At 44.4% G+C, this 20000-nt stretch overlaps 1 pseudogene; it reads right to left on the reverse strand.

Annotated features, from left to right (window-relative positions):
- Positions 1–6321: 6321 nt before the first annotated feature.
- Positions 6322–15367, reverse strand: LOC142160613 (uncharacterized; annotated as a pseudogene).
- Between the last annotated feature and the right edge of the window lie 4633 nt (positions 15368–20000).

Consider the following 20000-nt stretch of genomic DNA (forward strand, 5'->3'; position numbering starts at 1 on the left):
GAGAAGACCCAATTCCTCAAAAGCAAAAGAAGAATTGGCAAGTTCGTCCACTAAGTCTCTAGCATCTTCAATGAATTCACTTTCAGAGTCTGAGTCCCAGCCAAGGGTCGGGATAGGACCTTTTATTCTATTAGAAGATGGCGATATGCCCAAAAAGCCAGTCACCAAGGTTGATGCTTGTGGAGACTGAGGTGGCATAGAGAGACCCCGATCAGGTGACTTGACTGGAGATGAAAGATATTTCTGACAGACTGCACTTACAAAGTCCATGGTGTTGTGGGTAATGGGATCATCAGATTTAAGAAGGGAAAAAGCCCAAGTCTGCGGCTCCCCTCTGAAATTCATGATAATCGTACCAACTTGGTTAAATTGATCAGAGAAATATCCTGGAAATTCTTCAAATTGCTTCATACAAACTTGAAGGACCAAAGCAAATTGTTTCAGGTCTCCGTCAAAGAAGGCTGGAGGAGGGTCTGAAGATTCAGAAGAAGCTTTTGGGCGTTCAGGCTCAATAGCAGACTCTGAAGAGTTCCCAGCTTGTACAGCAGTTTCTGGAGAGTCCCCGGCTGGGACGGCAAGTTGGGCACACTTGACGGGAAGCCTGGACTGGGCACAGCACACCGACTGGATTGCACTGTGAGATGCCTCAATGCAGACAGCACTGTGAGATGCCTCAGAGCAGACAGCACTGTGAGATGCCTCAGAGCAGACAGCACTGTGAGATGCCTCAGAGCAGACAACACCAAGTGGTAACTCGGGCTGAACCGCATGGACAGGCAACTCGGGCTGAACCGCATGGACAGGCAACTCGGGCTGAACCGCATGGACAGGCAACTCGGGCTGAACCGCATGGACAGGCAACTCGGGCTGAACCGCATGGACAGGCAACTCTGAAGCAGACTGTAAGGGCAGCGCCCCCTCTGGAGCAGACTGTAAGGGCAGCGCCCCCTCTGGAGAAGACTGTAAGGGCAGCGCCCCCTCTGGAGCTGAAGACTCGGGAGTGGAGGCAGCGGCTGAAGACTCGGGAGTGGAGGCAGCAGCTGAAGACTCGGGAGTGGAGGCAGCGGCTGAAGACTCGGGAGTGGAGGCAGCGGCTGAAGACTCGGGAGTGGAGGCAGCGGCTGAAGACTCGGGAGTGGAGGCAGCGGCTGAAGACTCGGGAGTGGAGGCAGCGGACACAGGACCGGACACAGCGGCAGCGGACTCAGGACCAGACACAGCGGCAGCGGACTCAGGACCGGACACAGCGGCAGCGGACTCAGGGCAGAGGCTGGCACCTCGGAACAGGAGGCAGAGGCTGGAACCTCGGAACAGGAGACAGAGGCTGGCACCTCGGAACTGGAGACAGAGGCTGGCACCTCGGAACTGGAGACAATTGCAGGAGACTCAGTGCTGGCGGTAGCTGGGACTGGCACCGCAGGACAGGTGGCAACTGGAACTGGCACCGCAGGACAGGCGGCAACTGGAACTGGCAAATTAGGCCCTATCCCAGGGAATGGATTAGGTTGAAGTAAAACAACAGGAGATGATGTGCAGAACAATCCAGGGTCTGGAGAGGAGCACACTGAAGGCTGCTCCATAGGATGTTGTGGTCTGCGGAGCGGACAGCCTTGTAAGAAATGTTCGCCACTGGCACAGTAGAGGCATAGTTTACCAATCCTTCTGCGCCATCGTTCCTCCTCAGTGAGATGGGGACGCAGGTAGCTTGGTCGTTTAGAATCCCTAATGGTAGGGACCGCTGGCATTACCATGGATGCAGCACCAATGTCAGAAAAAGTTCGGGGAAGATTCTCTGCGGTCTGCATGCTTTCACCAGAGGAGTTTGTTGCTTAAAAATCAGAATTAGTGTTGAAACTATTTAACACAGCAGCAGGAAGGGTTTTAAGCAGTTCTTGGAGTAGAGTGGATACCTGTATGATTTGATAGCGGAGCTGAATAATGTCCATCTGCAGTATTTGTAGTTGTGGATTAAGTGACATGGTCTCAATAGCCAAACACAGAGTTCAATACAAAAATACTAGGAATCCCGGGACTAAGCAGAGGGCGTGTAATCAGCAGGCCTAGATTGTATGGCAGTTCATCATGTTACGATTCCTAGTAAACTCAGCAAGCAGCCACGGAAGTATAATACAAATGTCTTTATTCCAGCAAAATATATAAGCAAGGATTCAGTTCCAGGAACATGCAGGTTTTCATAAACAAGTATTATTCCCAACATAAACATGAACAGGTGTGGCTGTAGGTACACAGAAATAACAGATTCCACAGAATGCTAATATAGTTTGAATGCAGGGATAAGAAGGGTGAGTTACCCAATTCCAGGATGCAAAAGTCTTGTCCAGGAAGCAAACAGAGTCCAGGCAAAGTAAATGTCACAAGCAAACCTGCATAGTACGGTAATCAGGCCAAGGTCTAAGGTAATGGGAGGTCAAGCAGTATCCAGTATTCAGGCAAGGTTCGGGGTCACGAGCAGACAAGCATAAACGGTAAACAGGCCAAGGTCACAACAGGAGATCAAATATCAGCAGAATCAAACTGGAACAGGGGGAACACAAGCAGCAGCCAGGTATACAAGGATGAACTGCACAGAGCACAGCTTGAGGCAGGTATTTAAAGCAGTGCGACAGGTGCAGTTCTAATTAGGCATAACGCAAGGTGATTAACTCCTTCAGGCATGTAGAAAAGTTCAGGAACCGAACAGCAGCACCTCTGGTGGTATAAGGTACTGCTGCTAGATACAAATAACAGGCAGAGTTGTAATACCCAGAAAACATAGGATACTTGATCAGCTAGGAGTATACTATATACCCCCTCTGGGTTTAAGCAAGGGGTAACGGCAGATACCTCTAACCAGAGAAGCACATGAGTGGCCATTATTCATCAACCCTTTTGGATGTTGAAATTTTACCATGATGGCCAGGCTTTTTTAAGTAGATAGTGGACTATATCCTGGAGGGATGTCAGGATCTCACACTGGTCTACTTAAGATTACATTGTTATCTTCAGTTGCTCCTGGGTGTATCACCTGCAGGATGTAGACAGTCACGGACAGAGTCTTGGCCTGAATACATGCTGCGGTACTGATTTGACCAGACAAATATCAGTTAGGAGGTGCAGTATGTGGACTACTCACTAGGTGGGGGAAATACATGGATTAAGGTAGCCAAAGTGGCCATCAAATCATTGCCAATCGAGAGCTTTTTTGGGCACTATTGGGGATATTATTACAAATTTCTGCTTCAATGCAGCACCCTCGCCAAAAGCTAATTTACCTGACAATGAAGAAATTGGCACAAATGCTGGTCAGTCCTAAACCTGGCAGTCCCAGTTTCAAGAGATTTCCTGTTTAAACTGTTGCCTCATCGTGTTGCCTTGGGACTGTCTTGAGTCTTGTGGAGGTGATGGAGTTGAGCGTCCGATGTACTATATATCCCACAAGCTCTTGATCTACTGGTGACATATGCTACAATTGATAAATAGTACTTAGCTATCACATAGGCACAGATTAAGCCACAACCATACCTATATCAATGGGAGTTCTCAATATTCCTCACTCCTCCGAAGAGGACTGAGGAATCCTTTCTCAGAACACAAGCAGGGTAGACTTCAGCCATAGCACCCATGCCCCTCGTAGGTTTCTCTTGTGGTATGTGAACTCTTTGTATGATTCTTTTGTTTTATGATTATTATGTTTGTTGTAGCCTTCATGCAGCGTTTTAACTAAAATATTGTTATTGTACAACAGATATCTACCTAGGCCTATACCCATATGACAGGGGCTGGAGGGAGGCTGATCATATAGTCCAAGCAAGATGTTATAGCTGTGAAAATGTGTTCCTAATAGGGGGCCACTCTTGATTGGCAGGCACAGAGTTATAGCCAGAAACCCCCAGAGTATTGTAACAGCTGGTGTTATTATATACAGATATCTTAGCACCTGACTTTCTAGCTCATTGAGCAAAAGTAAATGTATTCCATATTGAAGATTCACTGCATCTATGTAATAACAGCAACTCTCGTAACAACCTCAAATGTCCCAAAGCCTACTTTTTATCTGCTTTTATAAACTAATACAAAAAGGGACGAAATGTAGTATATGTAATGACTTGTTATTTTCTGTTGGATTTATGTATAACACTGTGAATATTTTATGTAACCTTTCAAAGTGTATTTTGTTAACTGAGCTGAGTCTAACCTAGGCAAGTGTCAATGGTCTTGTGAAAGTAGCCAGGCCCAGAGACAGATAAAATCTCTAAAAAAAAATCTCTAATAAAATCTAGTTTGTGTATGCAGAGGAGTTACTTAGCCAGGCCGAACGAGCAGAGGCGAGAGCTCAGGTCCTGTGAATATGCCGGGTCTCAGGACATCCATAATTTACTTCGAAAGCCTTGTGTCATTTTGGGCATCGATCTAACTTAGGTGAAAATGAAATTCCTTAGGTGGGGGGTGAAGAGGCAACAAGAAATGGTTTAAAATCCCTTGTATCAGTAGTACAGTGTTCATTTCTTTGAGAGGTTCCATCACGACTGTAATGTGTCATTCTTCTCAATATGTACTCCTAACACGCCAATTCCTGAACTTGTAAGTAGGGACTCTGTTTTTTATTTCCTATTTTATTTTCTGAAACTCATTCGTGCAACATATTGTATGTCTTTGTGATTATTTTTTGTAAATAAGCCTTGGAAACATTTTTCAGATTAAATAAATATAATCTAGTGTGTTTTCCATGATTCTTCGTGAACTTACAAAGCCCAGGGAGGCTCATGCTACATGTGTGAGTGATTTAAGTGTGAAACTTAAATAAGTGGTCTTGGTGAACGTAAGAACACCATAATAAATCCTTCCTGGTGGCAGAAAAGGTGTATTTATTGCAAAGTGACTAAGGTAACACCAGTGACGGCCAGCTGTTCAGATTGCTGTGTCTGGGACAGGCTGGGCGTTCGTAACACCCTCTCAGCAGAAAACAAAGCATGCAAGTAATGGGACAAATCAATGTTATACTACATCATTACACTCTACAAGCAATTATAACTAACGTCTGTTGACCAAAGTTATTAATATGTTTAAGATATTACTAGATTGATTGCTTTCTATACCGATTCCCATTCTTTAAGCACAGTTATATTTAGAAATGATATCCCGTTTTTTATAAAAATAATTACCAATTTTTCCATCTTTTTGATGTTATTGAGTTATGACTGTAAGGACAGCAGGGTACCGGGGTCATGTGATAAAGGTTATGTCAGCCTGGTACTTTCCCAGGTTCTTAAATGTCCCATGCATGCAAAATTATATGTTGCATTATTATTATTATTATTATAGTTAATCTGAAATGTGTCCAAAAGAGCTACAACCACTTGGGGATATCTCCCTGACTAAATCTTCCAAGGCTTGGGAGCACTAAGTGCCGGACCCCATAACCCAATATCCCAGGGCTTTCAGGGATTAATTTGAGGTAGCAATAAAACATTTACTATATTAAACTAAGTTTTACAAGCCTTTATACCCTGCAGTCCTACCTCATTGTGTGAGCTTCTTATCTCCAGACCTAGTAGAGTCATGATCAGCAGTTAGTGCAGGGTAGCGGTTAGAGACTCAATCCCTAAACAGCCCCCTCATCCAAACTGATTGGAGGCTCCATTCTGTATCTAGAAAGTGGGAACCAGAGAGGGGAAATGAACCAAATTTTAGGGCATAAGTAGAAGATCTGGAGACAGGATGACTGGGGATTACACTTCCTGTTGATCTGTTGCTGTATGAAACATTGGGAGGAGGATTCTCCGTGTATTGACATTCCAGAATCAAGGGAAACTTGTTGGTCTTTGCAACCATAGCGGTGTGATGCATGAGTTGTTTAATTGGCAGTATACTAAAAACAGATCTGAGGCTTCAAATAACTAACCGAGTGTAAGATCTCTAAGATTGCTATGTGTTGTGTTTCTCCTCCATGTTTTAGGAGTAAGCTTAGGTTAATAATTCGTTTTTATTATAAGTGATGTTATAGCTCTTTGTGATTTTTGCAGTACTATTCTTTATTCAGATACTTGCATAAGTGTAATTTTTTTCTCTGTGTGTAACTGTACTGGGGGCAAGGGAACAATGCTGTAGCTCAGCCCCGTAATGTTGCATCAGGGCAAAGTTGGCACTCTTCACCAAACTGCATGGGTAATTAGCAAAGGTTCACCCCCGGGTTTATGACAAATACTGTTACTTGATGACAAGATGGTTTATAATTATCTTTTGCATAACCATGAAAAATTATACATTTTATTCTATTAAGGCGAGATCTCGTACATAATGAAGAGTACAACATTCTCATGTTCAGAACAATAAAAAAGGTTTCTATATAGTGTGTATTTTCTGATGTCGAACAAGACCACCCTTATAAGTAAAACATTTTGCACATTTAGAACATGAGTATGGTTTCTCTCCTGTGTGAATTCTCTGATGTCGAACAAGGTTTAATTTCACCCTAAAACCTTTTCCACAATCAGGACATAAAAATGGTGTCTCCCCTGTGTGAATTCTCTGATGTGCAACAAGATCTGATTTTGATCTCAAACCTTTCCCACATTCAGGGCATGAAAATGGGTTTACTCCTGTGTGAACTCTCTGGTGTCTAGAAAGGTGTAATTTCCGCCTAAAGTATTTCCCACAATCAGGACATGAAAATGGTTTCTCCCCTGTATGAATTCTCACATGTGCAACAAATTCTGCTTTTGCTAAAAATTGTTGTCCACATTCACAACATGAAAATGGTTTTTCTCCTGTGTGAATTTTCTTATGTGTGACCAGACTTGCACTAGTTGTAAAACATTTTCCGCATTCAGTACATACAAATTTCTTCTCTCCTGTATGAATTCGTTGATGAATAACAAGACTTGACCTGTGGGCAAAACATTTCCCACATTCAACACATGAAAAAGGTTTCTCTCCTGTATGGGTTCTACAGTGAAGAACAAAGTAGGATTTTACTCTAAAACATTTCCCACATTCAGGACATGAAAATGGTCTCTCTCCAGTATGAATTCTTTTATGTGTAACAAGCTGCACATTAGTAGTAAAACGTTTTCCACATTCAGAACAAAAAAAAGGCTTCTCTCTAGTATGAATTTTCTGGTGTGCATGAACATCTGATTTACGTGCAAAACATTTCCCACATTCAGGGCATGGATATGGTTTCTCTCCTGTGTGAGTTCTCTGATGCAAAATAAACTCCTTTCTCACTGTAAAACCTTTCCCACATTCAGAACATGAAAATGGTTTATTGTCTGTGTGCCTCTTCTGATGGACAAGAAGATTTGCTTTCCGTGCAAAACCTTTTCCACACTCGGAGCATGAAAAGAGGCTTTCCTCTGGATATGTTATCTGACCAGTTATGGTACTATGACTTTCAAAGTCTGAAGAAGAAAAACAAAAAAAAAAACAAAGTGAAATCACTATTGCTTAAAACAGTCATAACTCAGTAAATAACATGTGAACCTTTTCCTGGGAGTTATACAAATTCTCAATCTCTACTCCTTTAAAAGAAGTTCAAAATATTTTTCACGACACATGTGTAGAAAGCTTCCTGTGAAAATACAGAATAAGGCAAACTCCATGCTCTGCGAACCTGCTCTGATCAGTTCATTATTCAGTGCCGAAAACTTCCACATTACAGCAATTTCAACTCTACCTCCACTGAAAATTCTGCCAGCCATGTCAAGTGGCTGAGGAATCCCAGCCACTTGACGCAAGGACAAAACTGATGGAACCCCACCTGTCACAGTCCTAGATTGTCAAACACCAAGGGGTAAATGTATCAAGCTGAGAGTTTTCCAGCGGGTTTGAATAACAAATCAGATTCTAGCTATCATTTATTTAGTAGATTCTACAAAACCACCGGTAAACTCTCAGCTTGATACATTTACCCCCAGGTGTCTCTCTGTTCCCCGCAGGTGTTACCTTGTGTTTATGTCTTGGACTAGCTGTGATGTTTCTAATTATCTGTGGGAGACTGATGAACACTATGCTAACTGTTTAATCCTCTGTTATGTGAACAATAACTGTATTGGTAGTGTTTAAGGGCATGCTGACAGCACTAGTGCAGCCATCCACTACCACCCACCCCCCTATTGTTGACATATTTCAATGGTGGGAGGGTTGGCAACAGCTTTCCGTTTGTGCACAAACTGTAAGCGTAACAAGATAAGATTTTATTTCAACAGGAATTCTCAAAAATATGAGGTTCTTGTCAGCTGCGTATAATGGGTTAAGATAGGATGCAAGGGTCTCTGGGATTGATCCAAGATGGCACTGCCTGGCTACTTGGCTGGAATTCTTTGTTCCCAGAAAGAAGCACCCATAGGTAGAAGCCAGAGAGGGAGTTGGGAGAAACAGCGCTAGTGTGATCTGGATTGCTGACATTTCTACTGGACTCCCATCCAGCTACAGAGGACCAGCGCCTGTAACTGATATACTGTATGAGCTCACTGAAAACGAGGAGACCTGCTTCTCTTAGCTACGTTGCTGTGTTAAGGCAACTGGGAGTATAGCGCTGGAGGAAATGATTACATCTAACCTTTCTAGAATCCAGAAACTTGCACAAGGCCTCTAGTTTTATGATAAGGTTCCCTTTCTTTTATAATACTGGGGTAGCTCAAGCAGTGAGGTTTGTATTCATAGATGTTGTTGCCTTATTATGTGATAAATGTTATACGAGTAGACTCGTTGTATAAGCCTTGAATAAAGATAGTCTTTGCTTTCTGGTATACCTGCCTAGCTGTGGACCTTATTCCAAACAGAGGAACAACGCGACCTGTATCATGGAGGCCTTGCGCTGGGGCGACCTGGGATACATTCCAGGTCCCTCCTAGTTTGCATGGTAAGAACTCTGCCCCTGAGATGTGACACTGGTAGTATATAAAAGCCAAAATAATAACAATAACACCAGAGAATGTGTGGGGAGAGACAGTCAGATGTCATGGCTGGTAGCACACAATGACATGATGGGCCCGATTCATTAACAAGTACAAGACAAACGTAATTTGTGGGTTTTTTAAAACAAAAACCACACGTACATCAGGCGTACACGTCTGTACTCAACAAAGAGCAGATGTAAAGTTACGTCTATTGATGAATACGGGTCTAGGTCCGCTCTGCTCTAACCGACAATACATTGCAGGATACGTCCAATACATATGTGGAATATAAAGTCACAAAAGAATGCACAGGAAATAATAAATAATAATATAGTATTAATAACAAAGCATTAAAAAAAAAAAAAGCTTTTTTTAAATTTTGTTTTTCAATAAAATACATTTATTAGTATGTTCTCAATGTATATTGTACATACAATGCATTAACATCCCCACAAAATCAAATACATTTATTAGGATGCTGTTAATGTCTACTGAACATAACATAACATTTTTACAGTTGCTGCTGATTGCAAACACATGTTCTAGCGTACATACACGTCCGTCATCACTAGTAATCAGCACTTACACCTGACCTGTAGCTGGTGCACGTCATACAACTGAAAATCTAGTACCTTCCTTAAAGATGGCCAAAGCATTAGTCGGACGTTGCTGTGTGCACTCGAGCTTTGCTCTGCGTTATTGTATATTGGCTACGTGCATACAACCAATTCCCTCCCCATTCCACCCATGAAATTGCAGGCTGCTCAAAGATGAATTGGATGTTGCTGCGTTCTCTGGCATATGCTCCGGTTCTGAGCATGTGCAGAGTGATTTTACATAAAATACAGCACGTATCGGCATTTACGCTATTTGATGTGATGTGAGGAAGAGAGCGGGGTAAATGTATCAAGCTGAGAGTTTTCCGGCCAATCAGATTCTAGCTATCATTAATTTAGTACATTCTACAAAATGACAGTTAGAATCTGATTGGTTGCTATAGGCAACATCTCCACTTTTCAAACCCGCCGGAAAACTCTCAGCTTGATACATTTACCCCCAGGGGTCTAATAGGGGCCGACTCCCCCACTGGGCAGATACTTTTTCCTCATTAGTTGTAGTGACAGAACGCAGGTAATATGTAAATCTTTTCTGTATGTAGTGATTATGATTATTAGGGATTCCTCCGGGTGCTCCGGTTTCCTCCCACATTCCAAAAACATACTAGTAGGTTAATTGGCTGCTATTAAAATTGACCTTAGTCTCTCTCTGTCTGTGTCTGTGTGTGTATATATGTTAGCGAATTTAGACTGGAAGCTCCAATGGGGCAGGGACTGATGTGAATGAGTTCTCTGTACAGAGCTGCGGAATTAGTGGCGCTAAATAAAGAAATAAAATGATGATGATGATGATGATAGTGATTATTACTTACCTGTGGCAAATTCCTCCTCCTTAATCTTCACACTTATCTCGTCTCCCTCTTCTGGAACAATATCAACTATCACAATATTCAGGTTTTCCTCCTAAAGAACACAAGGAATAATAAAATGAATACATTCAAATAATGTCTGAGAAATTTCTTACTGAATCATCCATTACTTTAAGTGAGGGGGAAAATGTGATACATAGGCATAATGGCAACTGTACTGGAAGGCATTGTATCCCTAGGACATAAAATAACCATAGCCAATATGGCTACTGGCTAACAGGTCACTATATTATCCGGGTAACTCTGTAACTGAGTTGAGCAGTCATTGAACAAAATCCTGGTTTGCTGCATGCAGGCAATGGACTCCTGACTAAGTAACAGTAGCCCAGCATGCAACTATTAATATTGTAAAGCAGTGAGGTGAATTATTAGTACCGGAAATATCCCGTTACCTGCAGAGCCATTTTTGTAAAGGGACCCTTTTGCCAGGAATACATTTTTTTAATTTTCTATGGCAAATGGCAAATTTTTGAGGGGCAGATAGCAATTTCTACTGTCACCACAGTGGTATAAATGTTCTTTTGATTAAGACATCATATGGTAAAAACAGTACACTTTTCTATTTTTCTTCCCTTATTTATTATCCCAAAACTAGTTGAACCCATAAAATCTATTTTTTTCTGCTCGCATATAATGCTTATAGGAATAAGGTATGTGTTCTAGAGACTAAGTAATATTTACTAAACGGCGGGTTAAAAAAAGTGGAGATGTTGCCTATAGCAACCAATCAGATTCTAGTTGTCATTTATTTAGTACATTCTACAAAATGATATCCAGAATCTGATTGGTTGCTATAGGCAACATCTCCACTTTTTCAAACCCACAGTTTAGCAAATATACCCCTGAGTCTATGTATGTGGGTGACTAAAACAAAGATAGACTGGGATAGAAGCTGGGCAGCACTAATCAAGATTAAGCCCGCATGAGACTCCCGATTCTGCGGTGTGAAGAAAATATCCCACTTTTGTTAATATTCCTGCTAATTACACCCTATTCGACCTCCACTTCTCCTCTCCTATTATTAAATGATCTCCGTGGCATGGATATGTAACTGATGGAGACGGCTCACTCAAGGCTGTGCCATTTTGATAATATATTTATATATTGTTTGTTTTTGAGCGCCAGACAACATTTTTCTTGTGTTTGCACATGTACATTGGTCTCAATTGTCCTTGGCTGCCGTCTCAAATGGTTTTATTCACTTGTGCACATTTCATTCATTTAAAGAAGCACCTTTCTCTCTTTCACTGTTCCCTTCTGATAAGTCAATGACATCCCTTCCCCAGAGGAGGAAGAGAACCTAACAATATCCAATGAAGGTCAGAATGGGGCGGTATAATAGTCAGGTGGGGGAGGCAGGGATTGTTGTAGTCAGGGACTGACTAAGGATAGTCCCATAGATTGTAAGCTTGTGCGCAGGGTCCTCCCTCCTCTTTGTTTTACCCAGTTTGTTTATTACTGTGTTTGTCCCCAATTGCAAAGCGCTACGGAATATGTTGGCGCTATATAAATAAATGATGATGATGATTACAATTCCCACTGGTCTGTGAGCTGAGCTGATTCAAGTGCAGGTGCATTCAGTGTTATTCTGCTGGTCTTTGTACTGCTGGGTGCCCCCCGAAAGCAGGGTGATATCTGGGCTGCACGGACTGTGGTGACCATAGCCATCGCCTCTCTCTTTGTATGTATACTCTCTACTTACAGTTTAGTATGGTGGAAACTATAAATAAAATATCTCTTTTTATTCTTCTTCACTATTTAAAATCGGTGTGAAAATCTTATCCATGAAACAGTACTTCCGTAGTCCATAACTTAGTGCGACTGGGTGGGGACAGATAATTATTGTAACATCCAAAGCCAACACCATCTAACAAGGACATTGTCTGTTCCCACATACTCCCACATATAGGGTGTGTGGAGTTTGCTTGGCCACCCATCCAGTAGTTGTGCTTTAGCTTTTAATTTATTTACATTACAATATTAGTACGTATGCCATCCGAAAAAAAACCAAAGAGCTATTCTGCATGTGTTACAATTACCGCATTGTTTTTGTGCAATTTATTATCTTCGTCTGTAGAATCCTGTGAATACAGAGGACTGGGACATCTCTCTCGTGTACTTCTATTACTGGATCCATCTGTAGAAGACAATGAGGGATGGAATACATTATTTATGATGGTTTCTCTGAGCGTCACCGCCGACAGGGATTATAGCAGTGGCATGCCCGTCCCCGGTCCAGACATGTTGCCCCTTACCTATTAGGGCAAGTAAATTTCCACGACTTGCCCACCGTTACAGGTCTTCAGCATTCTCCTGTTTTGCCCAGGCTCTCCTTCATCAGAAGTCTGGTCTGGCTTCCTGCATTGCCTAGCAACAACTCACAGCGGTTCAGTGTAGAGCTTTATATTCATTCTGAAATTTTCCTGCTGAGGTCATCGAGAAGCGCCTATAGTTACTATAAGAGGGACCATCTGCCATACAGGCTTTGCTAGGTGATTGCGTTAGTAGCCAGCCTATGTACCGGACACTGGCTTCTTGCTTTGAACCTGCTTTGGATAAATTAGACCTGCTTCTGTCTTAACACTTTGGAACCTTAAACCTTGTTTGCTGATTTGCTTACACCACGTATTTACCTGGCTTTGCTTTGGATAATGATCACGCTATAGTTTACTCTCCTGGAAATCTCCTAACTTGACCACAGCTATATATACATACACATAGATTGTATAACTTAGCCCTGGACATTTGGACTTTTTGGATTAATACCTTAAGAAAGTGGATCCCAAACTTTATCAGTTCAAGGCACCCTTAGGGTCTCCATGAATTTTTCAAGGCAACCCTAAGTCAAAATAATTACTAAGTAGTCCCCCGTCTTGCTTACCACTGGCCCTGGCCGAGGCACCCCTGTGAGATCGCCGAGGCACCCCAGGGAGCATAGGCGCACAGTTTGGGAACCACTGCCTTAAGGCAATACTCTCCCCAAGTCTCCTTAGTATTGTCCGAACCAGCAGGAACTGGACAGTGCCTTTATAAATTGTGACATTAGTTCTCAGAATTCTCCACGTCTGTATCTGTGTTTGAAAACTGCCTTCCCGTGTTCACCCTCATCAGGAACTCCTCTCTGACCAGCATACTTCAAGCCATCAGGGATACAATCACCAGAGTAAGGTAACAGAATTACTATTTTACTGTTACCAAACACTGAGACACTCTCTCCCAGCCCCACATTATGTAACAAGCAAATAAGAAACTGCAATTATTGGGAGAAATTATCATCCTCATATGAATATATAGTCCACAAGGTACACTACAGAAATTGTATTCCACAAAATGAGTTGAAGAATGTATAATCCACAAGCGAACATATTATACTTCACAACAGTTCTCTCCCAGTCTTCCAATGGGGACAGAGATTCAGTGCTGTCAACTGCAACAAGCTCTGCAGCCTATCACATTTATGAGTGCAAGTCCCTGGCATAGGAAACCCAAATTTCAGGGCTCAGTAAAAATTATAATTTAAAAAGAGTTTGCATAACATGTTTAAGATATAGAACTTTAAAAACGTTCAGGTTTTTTTTCTGCATTTGTCACAATAGTTTATAATGACAGAGGAGGATGTAGAAGACCTTAAAATCTCTTTGAAGAGAGTGTGTGGAGGAGACTGGTCAGATCTCTTGTCTGGTAACACACAGTGACATGATGTGAGGAGTAGACCAGGAGTCTAATAGGGGCTGATGGCTCCTGATGTATGAGATACACCAGAGAGTGTGTGGAGGAGAACAGGAGTCTAATAGGGGCTGATGTCTCCTGATGTATGAGAAACACCAGAGAGTGTGTGGAGGAGACTGGTCAGATCTCTTGTCTGGTAACACACAGTGATATGATGTGAGGAGGAGAACAGGAGACTAATAGGGGCTGATGTCTCCTGATGTATGAGAAACACCAGAGAGTGTGTGGAGGAGACTGGTCAGATCTCTTGTCTGGTAACACACAGTGACATGATGTGAGGAGGAGAACAGGAGTCTAATAGGGGCTGATGGCTCCTGATGTATGAGAAACACCAGAGAGTGTGTGGAGGAGACTGGTCAGATCTCTTGTCTGGTAACACACAGTGACATGATGTGAGGAGGAGAACAGGAGTCTAATAGGGGCTGATGTCTCCTGACTCCCCCATTGGGCAGATACTTTTTTAATATTAGTAAGTATTGACAGAGGAAGGTGTAGAATAAGAGACTATTATACTGACACAACAAGGAGAGTATGAACATTTTCTGTATTTAGTCATTATTACTCACCTGTAGTGGTATCACTAGGAATTTCCTCCTGTTTAATCGTCGCATAGATTGTTTTTTCCTCCTCAACTTCCATCTTTCCAAGCTTCACCCTGAATGTTTTATAATATATATATTTAATTAAGCATAACACTTAAGTAATGATAGAATATATGTGATAGTAATAAAAAAAACCAAGAGGTGAGATGGGCATAAAGTGGGGGAGAAGAAGCAGAGATTTTGTGAGGGAATAAGGTGAAAGGGGCAAGCTGTAGAATGAGATGTTTGCAGAGACTTTGGTTACTGGGGAGAATGAACTATGGGGGGATTGGGGAGTGTAGGAGATAGTGGATAGGTATGGGGAATCTGGAATGAGCAAATACCTTGTAGAACTTATAGTGGAAAACGTTGGCTTTGGAGCGAGATTTCCTGAGCAGAGCGGGAGCACTTTGACATGTGGCGGGTCTGCGTGTATGCCAAGGTTGATGTCTGGAATGTTGTGTGATTCTGGTGTGGAGCATGAAAAGCTCCCGCATTTCATAGGGGGATCCTAAGGAAACAAACTAAACCAGGCTACCCCAGCAGTTGGTCCATCACTGTATTTACATCCAATCAAAAATTACTTTAGCTAAATTGAACCACTGCTCAATAACACTGAGCGACCTAAAACCCCCTTATCTCTAAGAATCTTACATTCTCTCTAAAAAAATAGGAACAGGACAATGATGATGTTAAACAGTTTGCTAATTTAACTAGCATTAACTTTTCCTGTCAACAAGTCATGTGCAGAGCAGTGTAACTGTTGTAGTAACTGGACAAGTGAAGATCTCAATTAAATCGTTGGGAAGAAACCAAATATTTATACACAATCATATTTCGTTTTCATTAATGTGTAGTTATGCCTTGACCTTAAGGAGGGAAGTAAGCATGTTTTAACACATGATCAATACCGCAGGTCTTATAAACTGAATTGCTTTTTCTCGAGCTCCCCATCATTCCACACAGTGAAAGAACATCAAGGTCAATTTGCTTGTAATTGAATTGAATGTTTTTGCATTTTCATTCCTAATAAAAGCTCTGAAAGTCATTACATAGCATAGGGATGTCATTCTACATCACATCATTTGTGTAGTCGGGAATAAAAATAGAGGAGTATGTAGGCAAAAATTTTCGTTTGTGGGTTTCGGACATCTTGGATAAACTTCTTTTTATGAAACATGCAGCTGTTCATTGACAATTTTCAATGGTAATTATCTACAAAACAGCTGTTTTTCCATGTATAAACCATGAAAAAGTATTTTAACAAAAGGTGTGTAACATACTGTATAATCCAGGGGTGAGGGCTTATAAGCAAAGAGTTTAATTTGCTATCATTCTATTCAATTGGCAGTCCACCGAGCAGTCACATGTCCTCCCCTACATATCCACTTGACTCCCCCCTCTGCCTGGTCTCCCAGCACTGTCTCCACTACTCCTTCCCTGCACTCTCACCTGACTCCCCTCTGCCTGGTCTCCCAGCACTGTCTCCACTACTCCTTCCCTGCACCCTCACCTGACTCCCCTCTGCCTGGTCTCCCAGCACTGTCACCACTACTCCTCCCTGCACTCTCACCTGACTCCCCTCTGCCTGGTCTCCCAGCACTGTCTACACTACTCCTTCCCTGCACTCTCACCTGACTCCCCTCTGCCTGGTCTCCCAGCACTGTCACCTCTACTCCTTCTCTGCACTCTCACCTGACTCTCCTCTGCCTGGTCTCCCAGCACTGTCTCCACTACTCCTTCCCTGCACTCTCACCTGACTCCACTCTGCCTGGTCTCCCAGCACTGTCACCACTACTCCTTCCCTGCACCCTCACCTGACTCCCCTCTGCCTGGTCTCCCAGCACTGTCACCACTACTCCTCCCTGCACTCTCACCTGACTCCCCTCTGCCTGGTCTCCCAGCACCGTCTCCACTACTCCTTCCCTGCACTCTCACCTGACTCCCCTCTGCCTGGTCTCCCAGCACTGTCACTACTACTCCTTCCCTGCACTCTCACCTGACTCCCCCCTCTGCCTGGTCTCCCAGCACTGTCACCGCTACTCCTTCCCTGCACTCTCACCTGACTCCCCTCTGCCTGGTCTCCCAGCACTGTCACTACTACTCCTTCCCTGCACTCTCACCTGACTGCCCTCTGCCTGGTCTCCCAGCACTGTCACCTCTACTCCTTCTCTGCACTCTCACCTGACTCCCCTCTGCCTGGTCTCCCAGCACTGTCTCCACTACTCCTTCCCAGCACTCTCACCTGACTCCCCTCTGCCTGGTCTCCCAGCACTGTCACCACTACTCCTTACCTGCACTCTCACCTGACTCCCCTCTGACTGGTCTCCCAGCACTGTCTCCACTACTCCTTCCCTGCACTCTCACCTGACTCCACTCTGCCTGGTCTCCCAGCACTGTCACCACTACTCTTCCCTGCACTCTCACCTGACTCCCCTCTGCCTGGTCTCCCAGCACTGTCACTACTACTCCTTCCCTGCACTCTCACCTGACTCCCCTCTGCCTGGTCTCCCAGCACTGTCACCTCTACTCCTTCTCTGCACTCTCACCTGACTCCCCTCTGCCTGGTCTCCCAGCACTGTCACCACTACTCCTTCCCAGCACTCTCACCTGACTCCCCTCTGCCTGGTCTCCCAGCACTGTCACCACTACTCCTTCCCAGCACTCTCACCTGACTCCCCTCTGCCTGGTCTCCCAGCACTGTCACCACTACTCCTTCCCTGCACCCTCACCTGACTCCCCTCTGACTGGTCTCCCAGCACTGTCACCACTACTCCTTCCCTGCACTCTCACCTGACTCCCCTCTGTCTGGTCTCCCAGCACTGTCACCACTACTCCTTCCCTGCACTCTCACCTGACTCCCCTCTGCCTGGTCTCCCAGCACTGTCACCACTACTCTTCCCTGCACTCTCACCTGACTCCCCTCTGCCTGGTCTCCCAGCACTGTCACCACTACTCCTTCCCTGCACTCTCATCTGACTCCCCTCTGCCTGGTCTCCCAGCACTGTCACCACTACTCCTTCCCTGCACTCTCACCTGACTCCTCTCTGCCTGGTCTCCCAGCACTGTCACCACTACTCCTTCCCTGCACTCTCACCTGACTCCCCTCTGCCTGGTCTCCCAGCACTGTCACCACTACTCCTTCCCTGCACTCTCACCTGACTCCCCTCTGCCTGGTCTCCCAGCACTGTCACCACTACTCCTTCCCTGCACTCTCACCTGACTCTCCTCTGCCTGGTCTCCCAGCACTGTCACCACTACTCTTCCCTGCACTCTCACCTGACTCCCCTCTGCCTGGTCTCCCAGCACTGTCACTACTACTCCTTCCCTGCACTCTCACCTGACTCCCCTCTGCCTGGTCTCCCAGCACTGTCACTACTACTCCTTCCCTGCACTCTCACCTGACTCCCCTCTGCCTGGTCTCCCAGCACTGTCACCTCTACTCCTTCTCTGCACTCTCACCTGACTCCCCTCTGCCTGGTCTCCCAGCACTGTCACCACTACTCCTTCCCAGCACTCTCACCTGACTCCCCTCTGCCTGGTCTCCCAGCACTGTCACCACTACTCCTTCCCAGCACTCTCACCTGACTCCCCTCTGCCTGGTCTCCCAGCACTGTCACCACTACTCCTTCCCTGCACCCTCACCTGACTCCCCTCTGACTGGTCTCCCAGCACTGTCACCACTACTCCTTCCCTGCACTCTCACCTGACTCCCCTCTGTCTGGTCTCCCAGCACTGTCACCACTACTCCTTCCCTGCACCCTCACCTGACTCCCCTCTGACTGGTCTCCCAGCACTGTCACCACTACTCCTTCCCTGCACTCTCACCTGACTCCCCTCTGCCTTGTCTCCCAGCACTGTCACCACTACTCCTTCCCTGCACCCTCACCTGACTCCCCTCTGCCTGGTCTACCAGCACTGTCACCACTACTCCTTCCCTGCATCCTCACCTGACTCCCCTCTGCCTGGTCTCCCAGCACTGTCACCACTACTCCCTCAGTACATTAGTACAGCTATATACTGAGTCACTACATGGACATAACATACCTCTCCTGGTGTTAAACAACAACTGAATTATGACGATAATACCAGGTACCAGGAGGTGCAGAGGGATCTGGGTAATGTAGTTTTCTGGTTTCCTCCTCACCTCTTACCCCAGGATAACACTAGATGTAGAACTGTAAGTGATATTACAATGTAATAAGACTGCACTATGGCGGCAGACATGTTTGTGAAGACCAGCACGTGTGTAAAGTAAACATTAGCACATTCCTACAATAAATCAAGTCTCCTAAACTGTAGTCTGTGTTATCACTGGTGCATTGTGCGGCCATGTATAGTAAGGAGAAGTCCCTTCATCTGGAAGAGAGCTGGTTATATGATGGGAATGAGGAGAATGCAGCAGTCACAGATGTTGTATCTCTGCTGGTTTTACCAGGGTCTGTGCACTCCGCTGCCAGAGATTGCAGGGAGAGGAAAACATGGAGCAAAGGAGCCCGTGGACGGGATAACCCAGATACACTCATGTATCCAATATATGTCAGTGGCTGCTGCATCTGCCACTGGGTGTAAGTGGAATATGTATTTTATTAATCATTACACAGGTCATATGTTCTATTGGAAGTCTTCTGTCTTACATATCCAGCACACTCCAATGTTAACTACGGACTAGCTACCTTATTTTATTACTGGTACTTTATAAAAAAAATAATAATAAGTGACAGTACTGATACATGTGGCTAGAGCAGGGTGTCAGGCATATTGACAATGTAGATTAATCCTGACTGGCCTCTCCTCTCACCTCTCACCCTGTATGGTTGTATATGCCTTGAACTGTGTTTCACCAGTACTACTGTCAGGGCCTGATTAAGGGTTCCAGCCGCCCTAGGCTAAAACATTGGTTGCTTCTATATATACAAAATTGTAAAATATGAATTAATACATAAAACACAATTCATTCTGTAAAATACTAAAATATATATAGTGGGGCGGCAACTGGTGTATTAGCCTAGGGCCGCTGGAACCCTTAATCAGGCCCTGATCACAGAAAATCCTCAGCTCCCCCCTCCCCATCACAGTAGATGTTCCGCTCCCCTCCCCCCGTATCCCAGTATATGCCCCAATTAACTTACCTTGTTGTTGTTGCCGCATCACGGAGGGATAGAAGTCAGGCAGTTAGACTAGGGTGCCTGGTTGGACGGAGGGGTCTGTTCGGACCCCCTAGTCTGTCCAGGCCCCTTACTGCTGTACCAGCAGTACCCCATTGATGGCGGCCCTGGCTGCTAGGCGTGTTTTACTGAATGT

The sequence above is a fragment of the Mixophyes fleayi genome, chromosome 6, assembly GCF_038048845.1.
Source record: "Mixophyes fleayi isolate aMixFle1 chromosome 6, aMixFle1.hap1, whole genome shotgun sequence".
NCBI lineage: Eukaryota > Metazoa > Chordata > Amphibia > Anura > Limnodynastidae > Mixophyes > Mixophyes fleayi.